This window comes from Zingiber officinale, chromosome 10B (genome assembly GCF_018446385.1).
Source record: "Zingiber officinale cultivar Zhangliang chromosome 10B, Zo_v1.1, whole genome shotgun sequence".
Taxonomy (NCBI): Eukaryota; Viridiplantae; Streptophyta; class Magnoliopsida; order Zingiberales; family Zingiberaceae; genus Zingiber; species Zingiber officinale.
Genome location: NC_056005.1, coordinates 82,212,418 through 82,234,344, shown reverse-complemented (window position 1 = coordinate 82,234,344; position 21,927 = coordinate 82,212,418). Strand labels below are relative to the sequence as shown.

The following is a 21,927-nucleotide window of genomic DNA, read 5'->3' as shown; positions in this document are numbered from 1 at the left end:
CATCTTTATCCCTTGTTCGTCTAGCCAATGATACATATTCTCCGATTACAAGCAGAGGTGTTGTCAGGCTTACTGCAAATATCACTCTTGATAATATTCTCTTTGCACCTAAATTTCTGGTTAATTTATTGTCCATAAGTCAGCTAACAAAAGCTCATAACTGTTCTGTATCTTTTTATCCATCCTATTGAATTATTCATGATCTACATACGAAGAGGATAATTGGTGGAGAACATGAGAGTGATTCCTATACTATCTGGATTCGATTACACTTGTAAGTTCACTCTTAGCAACTGTGTCTCCTTATTAGTGGCATTGTCGTCTAGGTCACCTATCTTCTTCCTCTCTCAAAAGTTTAGTTCCTGTTTTGTCTACTGATTTGCGAGTCCTGTGAATTCAGCAGACACCATCATACTTCTTTCCTTCTAGAGTGATAAATGCAGTTCTTTTACTTTTGAACTTGTTAATTGTGATGTTTAGAGACCTAGTAGAATTGAGTCGAGAGAAGGTTTTCAGTATTTTATAATTTTTGTTGATGATTATTCTCACATAACTTGATTATATTTATTCAAAAATAGGAGTGAGATTCCTGAGGTGTTAACATCATTTTATAACGAAATAAAAACTCAATATTATGTTGTCTTGCGCATTCTTCGTACCGATAATATACTTGAGTTCACTTAAAGGACAGTGCATACATTCTATAATCCTCATGGAATAATTCATCAACCTCTTGTTCATACACTTCCCAACAAAATGGAATTGTTGAACGCAAACACCGTCATATTTTAGACGTAGCTCGTACTCTTCTTTGTTACATGCATGTTCCTAAGTTTTTGTGGGGTGATATTATACTCACAGCTTGCTTTCTCATAAATAGGATGTCTTCAACTGTGTTACATGGGGATATCCCCTTATCTTGTCTTCATCCTAACAAATTTCTTTTCTTTAAGTCTCCTCGTATATTTGGTTGTGTTTGTTTTGTTTATAATTTTACTACTAGCTTGGATAAATTCTCCTCGCTCTATTAAATGTATCATGCTTGGATATTCTCATACACAAAAAGGATATTACCGTCAAAACACAGTTACACCTGTGTTGATGTTACGTTTTTTTTAGTCTCAACTATACTTTTCCCCCCTTGTTACCTATCCCACCATCCATGTCTCTCACTACAGATACTCCGTCTGCTAAACCATTGTCGATGTACATGAGGTGTGCTCGGCCAAAACCAGATTCATGTCCCTCACCTCCTCTTCCAGCAGATCCTAATGCTCCTCGCTCCTCCAATATTGATCTGTCTATTGCTCTTCGTAAAGGTATTTGATCTTGCATTACTCATCCTTTGTCTAATCATATTTCGTTTGATTACCCTGGTCCTACATTCCGAGCCTTTGCTATTTCTCTATGATATACAGAAGTTCCAACTTCCTCTCTCAAGCTTATCAACACTCGACTTGGCGAACTGCAATGGATGAGGAAATATCTGCCCTTATCTCTCGACCAACTTGAGAGCTAGTGGCTACACCACTTTCTGTTGATATTGTTGTCTGTCATTGGGTATTTACTCCAAAATTTAAAGTTGATGTACTATTGATCGATACAAAGCTCGTTTGGTGGCCAAAGGATTTACACATACACATGGTGTTGATTACTTTAAGACGTTCTCTCCTACTACTCACCTGAATTCTATTAGAGTTCTGTTTTACTTGGCTGTCAATCAATCTTGGTCAATATATCAACTAGATGTGAAGAATGTCTTTCTTTATGGCAATTTGTACGAGACCGTGTTTATGGAGCAACCTCCAAGGTATGTTGCTCAAGGGGAGAATGCTACTATGGTTTGCCGACTTAAAAAAGCTATTTATGGTCTTAAACAAAACCCCAGAGTCTCGCTTCAAACAGTGTAAATCGGATCATTCTGTGTTTGTACGACAGGGCACAAATGGGATTATCATTCTTATTGTTTATGTTGATAACATCCTAATATTCGGCAATAATATGTGCGATAGACGAAACTAAAAAATATTTGCAGCAACATTTTGTGACGAGGGATATGGGATGTCCTAAGTATTTCTTGGGAATTGAAATTACTCATAACAAATCTAAAGTTTCATTTTAGCAATGGATGTATGCTATAGATTTACTCAAAGAAATTGGATTGATTGGAATGAAGCTTGTAAAATACGATACCCAAATAATAATTAAATAATAAGGTTATTTGAGAAAATAATCTTTTAGAAATGTTTAGAAATTTTTTGGGAATTATTCGAAGTTTGTATGACGAGTTTGCGGGGATGCATTTATAGGCTTGGGAAAAGCATGTTTAAACTACCCAATTTGAACGAGGAAATGTTTAATTTTTTTAAATATTTATTTTTCTTTACTTTTTCCCTTCTCCTCTTTATTTCTCCTCCCGATCCCCAAACCTCGCTGTTGCTTCCACCCGATCGCCTTCCCCTCTCGCGACGCTGTTTCGGTTCCTCTTCTCCCACGCATACAAAGTCCATCGGCCAAGGGAAGCCTCGCCCCCCTTCCTCCCGCGTGCCCCGATTCCCCTCCTCTGCCCGTTGTCTCCTCGTCACGAAGATCCCAATCGCGCCGGTAGCCACCGCCGCTCCGTGCCCTAACGGTGAGTGGATGCTCTTGATTGGATCTTCTTCTCACTATGGTCGCATTTTGTCGTTGTCGTGTCCTAGATCCATCGCCGATGTATTGCCCTCTTCGGGTCGCTGCCCCGTGTGAGCAGATCTCCGGCCACGAAGGGAGATCCTAGCCCTAGCCTCGACGTCCCTGTTGCCGCACGTCTGCGCAGAGTGTCTCCGACCATCGGACAACACTGCTCCTGCCGGATCTTTCCTCTTGTTTTGATGTGAAGCATCCGGTCAGAGTCCCCTAAAATCGCAGTCACTAGGTGCGTTCCTCGATCATAAAGGGTACGAAGAGTTCTTTATCTCTGCCCCTTTCTTTTGTTCTACTGTCGGTGGCTGATAGCATCCGACCACCATGTTTGGTTGTAGATCCATGGCTGTGGAGACCAAGTATTCTATCAGATTTACGGCCAAACTGATCAAGAAGTGCTGATCATGGGTGGCTGCTGTATGGTGGGGAATTGTTGAAGAAGCTTGGCTGTAGGATATGTAGTTGATTTCATGAGTTCGGTTTGGATCTATAGCTTGTTTGAAACTCAGATTTGGGTCAATTAATTAGTATGATTGGTTAGTTGGATTTGGATTAGAACCTATGATGGTAATGGAATGGATGGATTCATTGGTTGAAGATGAAATAGATTAATTAGGTTACACTAACTTAACTCTAGGTTAAGTGATGAATTGTATTAGTAAGATCTAAACATTAATTTAGGATTAATTAAAGATCGTGTTCGATTAGAATTACCCTAGTTCGGTTGGGATTTTATTTAGCTATTTAATTCATATAGAATTAGCTAAGTAAAAATATTTTAATGCGGGACTTTGATTCGAGACGAGCGTCTTGACGTAGGATCTATTTCGGATACGATCTCCATTTTGAGGCGGGTACCTTTGACTTATCTTTTGATATTGTCATTCTGGTATGCTTAGTGAGTTATAACTAGTAGTAATAGTTATGCTAATATCTGCTTGGTATGTCACTACTTGATACCCGTAGTATACCTATTTTGTTATCTGTTGTGCATTTATGTGTATGTCCTCTTGATTCTTGCATTGTGTATTTATGTAGTGACATACAATGCATTACCGGATACAGGTCTAGCTACTAGATTTACTTGACATGTGTACCTAATTTATTACTTGGCATGTGTATCTAGATTTATTACTTGGCATGTGTACCTATATCATTGATATGGACTTGGTTTTCCTTTTGGTACACATTATAAGGTTGGTATTTTCAGGATTACATGCTTAGTGTCCATTTTGCATGATTGCATGTTGAATGATTATCGGCTCCATTATTGTTGAGCACATCGCCAGTTACATGGATCTGCATACACAACCACTCATGGGTTAGTGATATATCAGGCACATGGGTTAGTGGTATATCAGGCAGGGTGTGTTGCAGCAGGTTGCTCTGTTAGGATTCCGCTGGTCCGCTCATGGGTAGTGTGATTACAGCGTGGTAGCGGACAGGATCCCTCCTCTTGACTATGACACAAGGAGATGAGAGTTTTGAGCTCCCCCACTATGATTTGGGGTAGGAGGATAGGTGTACTCCGACAGCATCCAGTCCACTCGGTCACTCGGAGTAGTGATGACAGAGCGCACAGCTGTCATATCCCTACCCACTCGACCTCACCATCGTGTGTGAGGTGCCTGACTGGCGTCAGGGGTGACCATGTCATTTGCATCATATGCATGGATTGCATTTATTGCTTGTGATTGCTGCATTTTGGATGTTGCATTTTTGTGATTGCATTTGATTGACATGCATACAAGAGACATGATGTGTTTGGTCTAACGACCCTTATATCCGGATAGGAGATCCTGGTGAGTACAACTTCTTTGCTTGTTCAGTTTTCGCATTTCCTGTTTTTGATCAAGAGACTGTACTCCATGATTATTATCTTACTATGCATGACAGCTTGATACCCGCTGAGTTCATTGAACTCACCCCGTTGTTTTATTTCTATTTCAGGTTGAGGCTGTCAGGAGGTTTCAGTCGCTAGTCCCCCACCTCGTATAAATATGATTTTCTACTTTCAGAATTTGTTTCCTTGTTTTGTGATCTACATACGTGTGATGTGTAGATCTTGTACTCATTGATGTTATATCGAGTTTTAGTCTACTACCCTTGTTTTCCATTGCGATGGTTTTCCGTTGTGGGTTGTGTTTTCCTCAAGTAGTGTAATAGGTTTTATAATAAACTGCGTGTTGTGATTTGTTGTGTAGTCAGTCGAAGGCTGATTTATTATAAACTACGTGGATTGTTTGTTTATATTATTATATATGTTCCGGCTGTGTTGGCCGAGGATTGTGAGGGCCTGAGGGATATGTAGTCAAGTTTCAGATTGTCACCCGTACAAGGGAGATGTTGCCGAAATTTCACCGGCAGGGACTCCCCCGGGGCGTGACAAAGCTAGTTGATACGCCTATGGATACGAATTCAAGTATTTGGGATCTTTTAGGATAAGGAAAAATGTAGACGGCTTGTTAGGAAACTCATCTACTTAACAAAACCTGACATCTCTTTTGCAGTTGGAATAGTCCGTCGTTTTATGGATAAGCTAAAGCAAGTTCACTGGGATGTCGCTATCAGGATTCTTAAGTACATTAAGAAATCTCCAGGAAAAGGTTGTCATTTAAGAGAAATGGGCACCTAAAGATCGAAGCTTATTCTAATGTCGACTATGTTGAATCTAAGACCGACAAATAGTCCACTTCTAGATATTACACTAATGTAGGGGGAAATCTAGCAACATGACGAAGTAAGAAACAAACTGTTGTTGCTAGGTCGTATTAGTACCCCAAGGTAGTTTTGATGTGATCAACCAAGTCATATTAGGTCCTGTTAGTTTTTAACCCCTGTATCTAAGTGTGCAGGAACTTAGGAGCACAGGAAGTCGAGCAAAAGACGTAACTAGTGAGAAGGACGGCACGAAAGAGAGCCGACGGGCTCGGTGCGTCTGAGGGACGAGGTGCTGCGGAAAAGTACGCGGGCGGATGAGAAGGAGGCGCATGGCGTTTCCGAGGGACGAGAACCCAGAGCAGAAAATTGCTCGAAGGCCGGAAGTTGGGTTCGAGTGAGCCCTAGTCCGAAAGGCCGAGATCACCCAAGTGGAACCGGAGCCAGAGCGGAAGACCCGGACCTAAGCGAGCCGAGCTGAAGCAAAAACCCGGACCAAACAAGTTAATAAGCTGTTAACTTGGGTCCGAGCGCCTAGACTGAAGGATTTTTATCTGGATTGCATCAAACGTGATCCGTAGCGATAGGGATAAAGTTTTCTCCCCCTCCAAGTGCCTGGAAGGGTTCCAGGCGCCCCGACCAGGGCTATAAATACAGCCCTGATCCCAGAAGCTAACATAAAACAAGAAGAACATTGAAGAACACTTGTAAACGATTTCTTTTGTCTAGCTTCGTATTTTTAGTACTCCAACTACTGTAAAGAGGCTTCTTCGCCTGAAGAAGGAATTAGTGCGCTTTCTACTTCGTTAGATTAACAACCTCCCCGGTTGTAACCAAGTAATTCGTTGTGATTCTTCCTTTTTAATCAGTCTTATATATTTTATGCAAGTGTTAATTTTGTTAAAGTTATAAAAGCTCGAGGAAGGTTTTTCGTTTTTCTTTGCAGGGTTATTCACCTCCCTCTAGTTAGCCGCCAAGGATCCTAATAGATCGACTGCCAAATTTGAGTACTGACTCACTCTGTGACCGAGATATTATGGCTAAAGAATTTGCTTGAAGAATTAGGGTTCAACTACAATAAACTACTACGAATATACTATGATAACTAAGTATCTATTCATATTGCAAATAATCCAATTTTTCATAAGAGAACTAAGCATATTGAAGTTGACTGTCAATTTATTCGCGAGTGTATAATGAGCTAGAAAATTGTCATTCCATTCACATCATCATCTAACCAAGTTGTTGATGTCTTTACTAAAGCATTAAGAGGAAAATGATTGTTAAAAGTTTGTGACAACCTCGATATAATTGACATACTCCAATTAGAGGGAGAGTGTTGAATACTTCCGAAGATTCCTTAATTGTAGGGATTATTGTTGATTATAGAGATTACAAGTGATTGTAATTAATAGACATACCATAATTATAGGATCATCTTTCTCTCTATATGTATATAAATACCTATATGTAAGCGGATTATTGTGATGAGGAATATATGATCTCTTTCTCTTCTACACCTATTTTAATAATTGTATTATTACGTCTAATATTATTAAACTTAAATTCCATATATTATATCTTTACTATACTAAGTCTAAAACCTTTCACTTCTAGCATTTCCAGTCCAGATTTGAGTTTAGCATTTACTCTTTCACGTGTTTTATTTACCAAAATAATATTATCTGCAAACAACATGCATCGCGGTATTGTATCTTGGATGTGTCCAATGAGTTCATCCATGATTAGTGTAAGAAAATAGAGACTTAGAGTTGATCCTTAATATAACCCTATTTTTATGGGAAACACTTTGGTTAATCAACCTGTTTTCACTCTTGTTATTATATTCTCGTATATATCCTTAATTAGTTCAATATATGTTAGACTAACACTTCTCTGTTCTAGAGTTCTCCATATAATTTTCCTTGGGACTCTTATCATAAATTTTTTCTAGGTCGATGAATACGATATATACGTCTTGCTTCTATTTTTAAGACTTTTCGATTAGTTGCCAAAGAAGATGTACAACTTCTATTGTTGACCATCCGGGCATAAATTCAAATTGATTTTCGGTCATTGTAATCTTCCTCCTTAGTCTTTTTCTATTATTCTTTTTCAAAATTTCATGCTATGACTCTTTAGTTTACTATCCCTATACGTCTCCTTTATTCTTATATAAGGGAACTAGAGTATTTACCTTTCATTGATCAGACATGTTTTAGTTTTCAATATGAGGTTGAATAACTTTGTGAGTTATTCAATATCATGTTTCCCAAGGCACTTTCATACCTCTATTAGAATATCATCTGGTCTAATTATCTTTTCATTTTATATCCCATTTAATGTTTGCTCTACTTCTAAAGTTTAAATTCTACTATACAAATTTAAATTTTTTTACTCATTTGGCCTAAATAAATTAAGTTGGTCATCTAAACCTTCATTAAAAAGTTAATGATCGCTCTCTTATTTCGTCGTCATTTATTAGTACCCTATTGCATTTATCTTTAATACATCTTATTTTGATAAGATCTCGTCTTCTTCTCTCTCGCTTTAACTATTAATATTTATTTCTCCTTTTGTATCCAATTTTCGATATAAGCGTCCAAACGTTTCATTCACTGCTACTATATATTTTAAAAAATTGTCCTTATTCTTACAAATATATAATTTCTTATAAATTGTTTGATTTTTTCCTTTACTTTTTCATATACATCCTCATTCCACCACTAAGATTCTTTATTTGGTGGTGTATGTCCTAACTCACCGAGTACACTATTACTCCTAGTGGTGTTTTGATGTGTTGTCAAATAAGTTTAAGTTAGGTGCTTGTTGAGTTTTAATGTGTCTAAGTGTATAGGGACTTAGGAGAGCAAACCTTGGCAGAAGACATAAGCGAGCAAGAATGATGGTATGGGAAAGGAGCCGACGGACTCGATTCAGTCGAGGTACGAGAAGTTGCGAAAGAGTACTCCAGTGGAGCAAGGAGAACACACAGGAGTGAGTCGAAAGGGCTCGATGCATATACGGGACGAGAAGTCGGAAGGAAGATGGCATGTCCGAGTGACCATAAATTCATCTAGGCGATCGGAGAAAGCAAGATCAACGACAAGATCAAGGAATGGTCAAGACTAATGGTTGACCATATTCCAGGCAACTGAAAGCAGACTCATTGTTGAAACAGATCAAATCAACCACGTCACCAGCCTCCAAGCGACGGAGAGCCTCTAGGCGAATGGAGGGAGCTGAGTCATCCAAAGTCGTTATCGAGTCATTGTCGAAGTAGATAAAGCCTGAAAGTGAGTCAGCAAAAATCCAATCGACCAGAAGGTGTCATGTTAGCACAAAAGTCAGATCGAGATGAAGTCTACAAATGGATTGAAACTTGAAGAGGAACATAACACACTCTCCAATATTTCATTGTCTTTCAGTTCATTATTTACTCTAGCGCTTAACTGTTGTAAGATGCTTCTCCGCCTCCGACAAGTTTTTGAAAAAGAGAAGATAGTGGAGCTTTCATAGTTCTTAGACTACCAACTCGTGGGTTGCAAACCAAGTAATTTTTGTGTGTCCTCTTTCTTTTATGCAATATTTATTTTTTTAATGTGTTTGTCCTTGCTAAGTCGTTAGCAAGAAAAATCCAAGTTTTATTTGCAAGTCGCTATTCACCCCTACCCTCTAGCAATCCGAACCGCTTCCGTAGCACCAACATGTGGTATCAAAGTCGAACTGTTCAAAAGGACTAACTATTAACTAAGCAACTAGATTGGAAGGAATGGCCGAATCAAGCATCCATCCACCAAAATTCAAAGGTGACTTTACCATGTGGAAGAAGAAAATGAAGGTATTCTTTAAAACTGATTTTGAAATTATAATTTATATAAAATATGAGTTTAAAGTGCCCACGAACGAAGGAGGAGAACTCGAGGAACATAGATGGAGCAAAAGCAACAAAAGGTGTAAGATAAGATAATTAATTAATAAGTGTTATTTGAAAAATAACCTAACCGAATTTTTTGAGAATTTTTAGAAATTATTCGAGATTTAAAAAGAGTTCGTAAGACACGTTTAAGGGATGAATCTATTAGGCTTAGAGATAATCTGTTTAGAATATCAATTAAGTGGGAATTGATTAATTTAATTAACCTAAAGTATTAATCAAATAACCTAAGTTATAAATACCTAAGTGTTCTCCCCTAATTTCGTCGATCCCCCTTCTCCTCTCCCAGTCCCCTTCTCTTCAACCGCAATCACCCTCGCGTCCCTGAAGCCGCAGTGTCACCAACCGTTGACAACACTGACGCCCACCTTCACTCGGTCCTTTTCTCCTGATCGTCGCAACCACAGTGACCAACAATGGACGGTTGTCCCGCATCACCGCCACAAGACCTCTCCAGCAGCCCATCACCACAACACCGCAGCACACATGTCATTGTCGCGACGTTGTGCACACATGTCGCTGTCGTGACGTTGTGCACACATGTCGTTGTCGCAACGTTGTTCTTACTGCTCTACTTGTATTTTGCTTTCGGACATGGTAAGTAATATTTGTCTTGCTCTTGGATTTTAGCTTTGGGGCTACTTTTACTCGGATTATGCGTCGTTGCTATATTAGGTCATGCCGACATGCAGTCAGTATATTTAATCTATTATCTTGCGTGGTTTGTGTTTATACCAGCCGTGTAAGCTGTGTATTATTATTATCTTCCGCTGTGTAGTCATGTGAATGGTAGTTATTATACTTGTACAGCCTTGTGGCAATGTACCCAGATTTCATATGTTGTCAAGGGAGGATGTTATCCATTTGTCGGGCAAGCATACCTCCGGGGAGTGACAAAAGGAATTCATGGCAAATGGTAAAGTCAAATTCCACCTACTAAACATATTACTAGCGCATGAACTAAATAGGATCGACACGTATAACTCCACCAAAGAACTCTCGAAAAAATTCCGAGCTCCATAAAAGCACCTCGGAAGTAAAGTTAGCCAGACGCTACGTGAACTAAGCAATCTCCAATTGAAAAAGGGAGAAAACATGGTTCAACTACATGTTAAGCTCAAGGAGATCTCCACAATCTCGAAGAAATAGTGTCAAATCGGTACACTTAGAGGTATGCTTTAATTACCTTCTCGCACACTTAGGAATGGATGTTTATAGTAGACTCGTACTATATTGCGAAGAACCTTGAGGTAAGTAGTTTAAAAGATTTTTTTTTTCATTACTATGGAATTACACGAGTCTAGATGTACAAGAATGAAAGAAACAAAGAAGACGAACCACAACTTAGCTCTAAAAGCAAAGCAAAACAAGTCAGATTCGGAGTCGTAATGGAAAGAGATGAACAAGAATACTCCATAAGGAAAATGAAGAAATATTTTAAAACTAGCAATTTTGACGAGAGACAAGCGACCAAATTGCTAAAGAAGAAGTAGAAACAAAAGGTCAGGTGCTATAACTATGACGAAAAGGGTCATATCAAGGACAACTATCCCATGCTCAAGAACAAGACTAAAGAAAAGGATAGAGAAAAGGTGAAGCCCAAAGAGAGAATGTTAAAAGCAACATGGAGTGACACTTCATCTTCACAAGATTCAGAAACTAAGCACATAGCTAGTCTTGCATCGATGGCAACTCACCAAGTTGACCTACGAATCCGTCAAAGTGAAGTACGTAATTTACCTTCAAAACAATTGTATGATGCAATAAAGATGTTGTCTAGATCATTATGTAAAACTAGAAATAAAGGCATGGAATTGAAACAAATTACAATTGAATTAGAAAATTCATTCTCTAAGGAAGAATTTTAAAAAGTTAAGGATGAAAATGCAAAATTAAGAGAACAAATAGAAACTCAAAAACTAACATTAGAAAAAAAAATTATTGGTTCAAATGATCTGAATATATATATATATATATATATATATATACATGCGACCAACTAGTTATTCGATATGCATACACGAAATCAAAATTTTTGTTTTCTGAATATTCTATTCAAAATTTTATGCAAAATATTTTAAAATAAAAATAAAACATGTTTTCTATCTATAGCTAAAATTTCATGATTTTTGTATACTTAGAAATTTTTCTAACATTATTTTTAGAAAAATATGTATATTGAAATTAAAAAATTAATGAAAATTTTTTTTGATTAAAATTAATTTTATGTGATAGAAAATATTGAATCTTACACTTGATAAATATTTCATAATATTCTCTAATTTCAAAATATTTTTACCAAACTTACAAACAAGGGGAGAAAGTTTGAGTTTTTTCTAGAACTTTTTTTTTTGTCAAAATTGGGAGAAATGGAAATTAGGAATAAATGCAAGGGAAATTAGAATTATTTAACTTAATTGCAATATGCTTATTTTATTGTGATTTACCCTAATTTAAACTTAGTGTGGCGAACATCAAAAATGAGAAGAATATTAGAACCCCAATAGTGTTTTGATATGTTGCCAAATAAGTTTAAGTTTGGTGTTTGTTAAGTTTTAATATGTGTGTCAAAGTGTATAGGGACTTAGGAGAACACGCATTGGAGATGGCAAATCTTGGCAAAAGATGCAAGTGAATGAGAAGGATGGCACGGGAAAGGAGTTGACGGGCTCGATGCATCCGAGATACGAGGAGCTGCCTAAGAGTACTCCGGCAGAGTCACAAGGACGCACGAGAGAGAGCTAGAAGGGCTCAGTGCACCCGAGGGACGAGAAGCCAAAAGAAAGACTGTGCAAGGCGACCGAGATAATGTCTTGAAAACCGCATGTTCGAGCGACCGTAGATTCATCCAAGGGACTAGAGAACTAGAGAAGGCAAAATATAGGAATGGTCTAGACTAATGGTTGACTATATTCTAAGCGACCAAAAGATGACAGCTAAGTCATCCAAACCCGTTATCGAAACAGATCAGAATATCCACGTCAGCAACCTTTAGGCAACTAGAGAGCCTCCAGCTGACCAGAAGGAGCTGAGTCATCTAGAACCCTTATCAAGTCGTTGTCAAAGCAGATAAAGCTTAAAGTCGTGTTAGCAATGATCCAATCGACTAAAAGGCTTCCGGGCGACCGAAAGGTGCCACGTCAACACAACATTCAAATCAAGATGGAGTCTACAACCGAACTGAAGCTCAAAGAGGAACATAACACACTCTCGAACATTTCATTGTCTTTCAATTTTTATTTACTCTAGCGCTTAACCGTTGTAAGAGGGTTCTCCACGTCCGATAAGTTTCTGAATAGGAGAAGATAGTGGAGCTTTCATAATTCTTGGACTAGTAACTCGTGGGTTGCAAATGAAGTAATTTATTTGTCCTCTTTCTTTTATGCAATATCTATTTTGTTAATGTGTGTGTCCTTACTAAGTCATTAGCAAAAGAAATCCGAGTTTTATTTGTAGGTTGCTAATCATCCCTAACCTCTAGGGATCTGAACCGTTTCCATAGCACCAACATATACTTTTGACTACTATTTTCAACTTTAATACCATTTTATCCCATGTTGTATTCGAGGAGCAACATTTAATACATGCTTGAACTGCTCCCTTCCACACCTCTAGTAAGTTTAATTACCGTTTTATAAAATTTTCCTTTATATTTTAGAGATACCTTAGAATCCAAAGAACACTTGATGTCATCTAGTCATCCTCTATTTCAACGATCTTACTTGTATCCTTTATAAAATATTTCAATCAACCGCTCCATCATTCTATAAAAACGATCCTAGATACTTAAACCTTTCTATTACAATTAACTCATTATCTCTTATCTTAATAATTATTATCATTATCGACTTAAATTCTATATATTCTAATTTTACTCTACTAAATCTAAAATCTTTTACTTTCCTTCCAAATTCAAACTTAAAATGTACTCCTTTATGTATCTCATCAACCAAAATAATGTATCTCCAAACAAAATGCACCATGGTAGATGTATCCAGTGAGTTCATTCATAACTAGTGTTTAAAAAAAGGACTTAGAATAGATCCTTGACATAGCCTATTTTCATAAGGGACTGTTTGACTAATTTGCTTGAAGTATTCACTCTTGTCATTATATCCTTATATATATCTTCAATTGTTTCAAGTTTTATTATGCTATCACCTCTTTTCTAAAATTTTCCATATAATTTCCATTAGGACTTTGTTATAAGCTTTTTCTAGGAATATATATAGTTTGATGAAAAAAAACTTTGTATTTGTTAGAGCTAGTGGTTGTTTTCGTGGCTTTGATTTTCTATTATTACACTATCCTTAATTGGCTACATCGTAAGTGGAAGTTGCACCTGCGGACCATGACAATTATAATAATAAGCATTTTCTTCAACAAGGAAAACAATTGAGGCACATGTCGTCAACTTTAACTGCAAATATGAGTGTGTTAAGGTTGTGTAGTGATTTGCTTATATAATCACCTTATTGTCGATACCACGAAATGATGTAGTATAAGGGTGATCATCGTCTGCTTCATTAGTATGGTTATAAACAACATCCAAAATAACCTGCAATTCGAGCATTATGCAAAGCTTTCACCATCTCCTTAAATTGATGAGAAGCAACCAAAGATCCACCACCAGAACTAGCATACCGACTCATGGGAGCAAAAAAGTTCATCGTAGAGTAACCCCATGTGTTGATCTTGAAAACATCACACATAAAACGAATAACTATGTGTAACTGTGTAAGTTGAAGAATAAAATGGAAGATAGCTACTATAACTAGAATTCCTGAAGAAAAAGTAAAATAAGCTTTACCATGTGATTTCTTGGATTAGGATATCTCTGAAATTCAAACTCATCAAATTCAAATGCAGGCAACAATTCCACAGCATTGATTCCAAGTTCCAGCAAATATGGGATCTAAAAAAATATTTATAAAAAATTAGTCTCGAGCCAAAGGAATGGCAATGGAAATTTCTAAGTTTTAGTAGAGGTTAAGTACTAGAGTAAAAAAAAAACAACTGAAAAGAGAATAGATTCCATAAACATACTACTCAAATTACATTGTTTAATCACTTAGCTTTTAAGAAATTGAACATTAGCAATCAAAGTATTGCCCAAAACTCTCATCCACGCAACAGATATATGAGATATTGATTACCATGTAAAGTTGGATAAAATTACTAGTTACATTGATGGAGAATTGTTCTCGCCTTAGCCTCTTAGACTATCCCATCAGATAATAAAGGTCTACAATATGACTCACTTTCGCTAAAGAAGAAGAATTGGTCACTTAGTGGCAGAAGAAGTAGCAAAAAAAGAAGAGGGCATTGAAACTATTATTATCATCATCCTAGATAGGGTTTGCCACCAAAACCAGTGTCGTGTGCCATTGTTGTGTTAGTGTGAGAGCGGATACACTATCTCACACATAATTTTATGGTCCATGACAAAGGAAATAATTTTCAATTTAAATGTGTTTCCTATGCGAGAAGGAAACCAGGAAAGAAACAAAGCGAAAGATTCTTTTAGCTACACTATTCCTATGCTTCCTTTGACAGAAAGTTAAGAGGGAAGAAAAAGGCAGAAAATCTTTCTCCGATTTTTTTTTTCATTTTGTTTCTATCCGATTTGACCAAAACACAATTTCGCATGGAATGATGGTCAAATCTAAGCTTAAAAAATGTCTTATCAAATCTATGCTTGATTTATAATTTTTATCTTTGAAAAATAAAGTTTTAAAAAGATTTTTTCCCCTCTTTCCTTCCATCAAGGGAAACATTTAGATGGAAATTATTTCATGACTTTTTTCTGTAGGATGCCTTGTAGCATTGAAGTTTCATTATATGTGGCGCAGGTGGCACCATCTAGAAAGAAGCTAGCGCGCGGGCGGTCCAGGAACTGTAACTGTCAGATATCTTTGTCATGTCTCCAGCAGCTGTGCTTATGCTGATTTGCCAATGGAACTAGATTTTTTGCTCAGGCTAACTATTAAGGCATAAGACTTAAAACACTATTGAGCACTTTATCCTTAGGCTTATGATAATATCAATTGGATAACATAGAAAAATCTACATAGAAGGATATCTTCATTCTCCACCAACATAGGTTATACTTGTTGACGTGCACTTTTAAGTATGCTAGTGATTGGAAAAACAATTAAGGAGGTAATAGATCTTCCTAATGGAGATTAGGGATACCTAGGTACCCACCAATTTGGTCACTATCAGAAACAAACCTTAATAATCAAAACACCTATAGATAACCCCAACTCTTTTCAGGAACTTTCTACAGTAGCCAATCTGATTCACTCAATAAGCAAATAAGTTCATCAAATCTAAACCAACATAAACCTTAATCAATCATAGAATGCTACTATCCAAACCCAAATTGGAGAATTTTTGGTTATCCCAAGCAGAAACCTGTCTTGCTTTATAACACGTTTCAAAATCTGAGTTAGTTTTGCAGATGACAAGAACAATGAAAAAGTGATATGAGTTTGAAATAGATAAGGGTGTTTTCACCACGTGTGGGAATGAGTGAACTGTATGAGTACTTCCTTTTTCCTAGTGCCTACAACTGTATATTTGTTTATGGTAGGGAAACGTGGATGTTAATAGAAATTCACAATTACAATTAAACTAAGATAGTATAAAGAAAAACAAAAATCAATAGATGGTAAAGATTGAACATTTGAATATATCTTAAACTCGTTTGTCTGAATTTGCAGATAAGGCATGATTAGTATGTAGCCTAATAGACCAAGTTTACAGAAATGGTTTGATAACTTGTATGTATCCAAATAGTCTAACCACAGTAAACCATATATTGACATTATCGCGATATATAAGAACCTACCTTTTCAATAACTCCAAGGTAGCTCCCACAAATGTCTGGATCTAGCCCACTTGATCCATCAGCTGTAAATGCCCTTACATTCATTTCATATATAACAAGATCTGTCTGTACAAAGAAAATTAAATCATAAAATGATGGTTCTGTGCACAAGAAAACAAATTTTCTTGGTAAGATTCTGTTCTTCAGTTTTACCTCAGGTATATTTGGAAGCTTATAATCAGGACCCCAGTCGAAAGGAGGGCTGGTAAAGTCATATGTTCCAAGGAACTTGGACATCTTATCTGAAACATCCCCAAACCTTTTCCTTCCAGAAACTAATTTTGCATAAGGATCAAGAAGAATGACACTACTGTCAAAGCGATGCCCTTGTCCCCATCCTTGAGGACCATCAATTCGGTAGCCATAGACAATTCCAGATTGTGATAACCCCTAGGAATTGACCAAAAATAAACATAGTGAAAAATGTATGTATAATGAAATAACCTCATTTAGAACTGCATGACAGATTCAGGGAGGTTTTAAATCATTCTCTGACCTACTGAGTTATATAATTCAGTTTTTCAGTTTTGCAATTCCATCTAAGATTAAATAGTGCTCTATCAACATCACTGTTTTCTATATTTAAGTAATATCGCATAATTAAAACATGACACAACATGCAACTGTGGCATTGTCATACACCAGGATACAAATTAAAATTCAATGTAGAAATAGGAAAAGGGGTATTGAGTTACCAATAGATGGTATTGTGCATTAAAATTTCATTCCATGTCAATTGACATGGGTGAAACATTTTGTTCCACCTGCAACGATGCTAGAATCTTCTACGATGAAGGTGAGGCAATGGGATGCTTCCCCTAAGGCATCTAAGGCTTCCACAAACTGCTGAAAGCTTCCCCCGTGCTTTTGAACCTCTTTGGAATACAGTGGCATGATGCAAGGTGGATCTGAGACTTTCACGACTCTTTTAAAAATAGTGACACAATGCAAAGTGGCATGAAATGACATCAAGAGGTGTAACTCTTCTGCGAGGTGGCAGCAAGAGGCATTTGAGGGCGATGAAACTTCCTCAAGGTGGCTAGTGAGAGGTATTTGAGGACAACAAGTCTTTCCTGAACTTCCACAAGCTCGTCTGAAGATGGGGATTGTTCTGTAACTCTTCTCAACTTTCACAACTCTTCTCAAGATAACTCTTCCAAATTCTTCTTCTCCTCTTATTGATACTTTTGGCACTATGTGTCTATACATCTGACATGACACTCACTCATTCTGACAACGGATTAAAACCTTAGCTCAGAATAAGCTTTTAAACCTTAGATCGTATTATGAGTCATGGATGGTGAATCTAATGCAAAATAGAAATTTGGCTCTAAAATTCACAAGAAATGTCCATTATAAAAGACTTGTAGAAAATTTGTAAATTCTACTTCATATGATGAATTGATCTTCTAAGAGAAGTTACTTGCACAAAGGAAATCATTGTTGGAGATCAATGAATTAGTTGCAGATTGGATAGATTTGTCACAAGAACATAGCAACGTTGTTATTTATAACAAACTTAATAAAACTACCAACTTAAACTATCAAAATATCATAACTTCAGTACTACCTCAATATAGATGTGCCAAACGTCACCAGTTTTATTTATCTGCGGATCCAGTGGAACCTCCAACATGCCATCATCCATTTGCTGATTATCTTCCCTGAGCCAGATCGAACATACTAATGTCCCAATAATAGAGAATGAAATTTCCAAACAACAAATTAGTTAGGTTGAACACTATTTTAAAGTTCCATATAATAGAAAAGCTACAATCATCTAGAAAATGAGATTGTGATTAGACATTAGATACTTATAGATATATTCATATTATAACAACCTATAGATACTAGTATTTGACACATAAGGTCAGTCAATCTATGGCGGCACAAGAGAGAGAAGCAAGGCCTAATTTGTTCATTTCCCTCCTTCCCAACACCCCAAAAAAAAACTTTGTTTCCTCCTCTCCCCACCTCCGCTATTCCTTCACCTTCTTCCCCTCTAATTCCAGTCCTTCAAAGTAAAAATAGCCTAATATCTTAAGTCATCCGCATGTATTGGCAAGGACTGAATTCGACTACCCCCAAGCACACAATGAGGTTTAATTCAACTAGGATATATTATTGGCACTGCAACAATTATTAGATAAGCCTCATGTGATACTATCTGAAAGTCAGCTAATTAACCACCTATCAAGTGTTTGTGTAGGAAGACACACAGAAGAAACCAGCAGAATAAATAAATGTAAATTTAATCAAACATGCCCGGCTGCCCATTTTTTATGCCAAAAAAACAGATTACTTAAATTGCAACATCAAGCTCAGTTTTAACCAGAAAAAGGTGTTATTGTGAATGTGTGCTAAACTTCTGAAGCTTGTACAAGATTTATTGGTTAAATTTGGGAGACCCAGTCAAGGATGCACAATAAAACAGGCTAAACTTCAGATCCATCATGCAAATGTTTTTTACAAACTAAACTTGACTTAAGTTTGGTCAGCAAACTGCAGCCTTACAAAATTAAACAAAAAAGATCTAACAATGTAAATGTCATAGTGCACTAGCTTTTTTTCTTATCTATTTTCCTACTCTAAATCAATATTAAAATCACTAAACCAGCAAAACACTTAACAACAGAAATGAAACCATGTGAACTTAAGCTTTTATTTCAACATTTGGGGTTTGAATCCCATTTAAGAAAGGAAAGAATCCTATAAAATCTCAACCTTCATGCACGTATATTCCAACTAGTCCAAATTGAAGAACCATGGGTTTCTCCACCAATCACCAAGGTTATTGTTTTCTGTGTTTTTACCATCACATATTTCCCTCCGGTATTCCCTGCTAGAACAATGGAGCATTATAGAAAAGCAGAGTGACCAATGCATATCTTGTCACCTATTAACTGGAAATCTAGAGCTACCCTTCTGTCCACCTGTGCAAAGAGAGTTGACGCTTTCCATGAAAAAGTCAAAGTCAAGATACCACTAGTCATTATGCAAACAATGTTCAATTCCCTTTTATGAAAATAGTTTCCTACATTTTTTAGCATTTGAAATAATTCTTCAAAAATAGTTTCTAAGATTTTTAAGTGTACAGTGAACAAACATATTCTTAAGCACTGAAAAACATTTTCAGTGATACAGAAAAGATAAGTTAAATTTTTAAGAAAGACAATAAATAGGGATATTTCTTATAATCAAACATGAAGAAAAAACTACTTTCTTTGCAAACACTTGACTTCCAATGATTCAACAAAGCCTGATGCATTCCTTCATTTGAGAAATATCTGTTTTAGACATCACATGAGTAGCTATTTTATAAAGACATTTATAACCAATAATCAACAAAGATTAACAATGAGAAATTAAAAGATCATTAAAGCAATAAGAAAATTGAATATTAAAGTTTTTCAAATCATCAATCATTATCTAGTATACAACTTACATTCACCATCTTGTGTGTGAAACCGTATCATGAAATTTTTACTCAAAATAAAGCTGACTTTGCCTTCTACTAAAAGTTCCATTTTTTACCTTTCACATTTTGACAAGCACAGTGAGACACGTGTAGCGTGCCTTGAAAAAACTGCAAAGTTAATTCCATTTTCAGCAACTGAGACACCAAGTGGAGAGGCAACACCACGAGAATACTTCAACGAGGTATCAGCGTCCAACATTTCTGAAGTCTTTTCCTATGTGAAATTGCAAACATCGTCAATTAATTTCTTTACGCTGTATTTTACTGAAATCAAATTGTTATGTTCTTTTCTTCATACAATATTGAAGGTAAATTGATGCCAGAGCAAGCATATGAAATTAGTCTCGACAACAACAAAAGAAAAAAAAAATACACGAGATAACAGAAAATGAAAAGAAAAAATAAATAAATAAATAAATAAAAGCACACCTCTATCGACTGTGCTTCAACACTTTGATCAAAAACATTGCTAGGATTTATCATAAATCTTCCTCGGGCCTGCGACAACAACGACATCGCTCGTGGTTAGCTATTCAACTCCCAACAGCAAATTGAAAACGATACGGGGAACAAACCAAAGACATGCCTTACTGACAGCTCTTTGCAATCCTAACGCAACTCTGGATGAACTACATCTGAATATGCGCATTGATTCCAATTACTTCGGCCTGCTTTGGGGATGAAAAACAAGTTCCGGAAAGGAGCAGAGTTGAAGAGAAGAAGATTACCTGATCGAGATCCGGAAGCAGCGTGCGGTGGAAGGCGTCGAGGAGAGGAGAGGCGCATTGGTTCGCCATCTGAGTGAGGAAGAGCTGAAGGCGGTGCCTCGAGTGTGGGGCAGAGGAAGGATCGATGATTCCATGAAAAGGGAAATAAAAGAAGAAGAAAAGGGAGAGCCGAGCACTTGAGTTCAGTCGCCGGAAATAGATATATATAAAAGCGAGCGATACCCGTGATTTGACACGTGTGCGGTTCTGGATGTTTTCTTTATTAATTTATATATTAATCAACACCTTAATTTATCGTGATCGAGAGATCGATTAACGATAGCAATTTTATATTCTTAACAAATAAAAGAAAAGTAACAATTTAAACTGCATCCGTATTTTTTATTTTACATTGAAATAAAATTTCATCTTAATTCTCATTCTTAAATTATCTTTTTAACTAATGGGTCCATACCATAGTAATGATTTTCATAAGATTATTTATGTTATAATCCTTTTAATAAACAATAATGATCTAATAATTTAAATCAAAACTACTTTATATTATAATAATTTTAACAAAAAAATACTCATACTTTGTAAAATTAAAATAATTTTAATTAAATTAGAGTAGTTTTAAACAATATTAGAACAGATTTAATTAACATTAAAATAGTTTTAATCCATATTAAAGTAATTTTGATTAAAATAGCTTAAAATATAACTACTATTTAACTAAAACTATTCTATATTTTTATTGATGGACAGATACCCTTTTAATATTTTCTAAGATGGGATGTTGTTTTAATTGATAAAAAAATAAGGGATGTCTTTTTATTTTTTATCAAAATAATTGTTTATTAAATTAATATTAGTATATCATAATTACGTTAATACATCTTATATAATTTACTCACATAAGTTTAATTAACTTACACAATAATATCGGCTTAACTCACCCAACCAGCTCAACTGGGGCTGATGAGCTTGCTCAAATTGTTTAGCTATCTGAATCCATCACTTAGCTTATCTGAACCTCCCAATTTGTCCTTGCCTCCTAAACTATCACGATCGCTAATCCACTTGAGCTATTCCACTCATTTAACTTTGCAGTTTAAATGAGCAAACACTAGGAAGGTCATCTCATTATCTAAATTATCCAAACTATTTAACCTATCCATTTTATTTGTAGGATTGAGCAATTAGTTTAAAATCAAATTGATTTGAACAAAATTGAATAAATAAAAAAATATAAACTAATTAAACTGATCAAATTTCTCAACAAAAATTTAATTTATAAAATATCGATTAATTTAATTTTCGATATAATTAATCAAAAATTTCAACAATGTCAGCCGAACTTTTCCAATTGTGTTACCTGACACAACTGTAGCACGTTTGACCCACATCAATCAACGCTGCGAGATAATATCACAACTTTCATACTTACCCACATTGATTGTTGTCTCCTGTGGCATGAGGGCAAGAGGATAAGAGGATGAGGGACGAGGGACTCGAGAGGATTGAGCAAACACTGGTTGTTGACTCCAATGGCATGAGGATGAGAGGACGA

General features: G+C 36.2%; 1 pseudogene; it reads right to left on the bottom strand.

Annotated features, from left to right (window-relative positions):
- The window catches only part of LOC122028835, a 70,256-nt pseudogene extending 49,709 nt beyond the window's left edge, over positions 1-20,547 (bottom strand).
- Between the last annotated feature and the right edge of the window lie 1,380 nt (positions 20,548-21,927).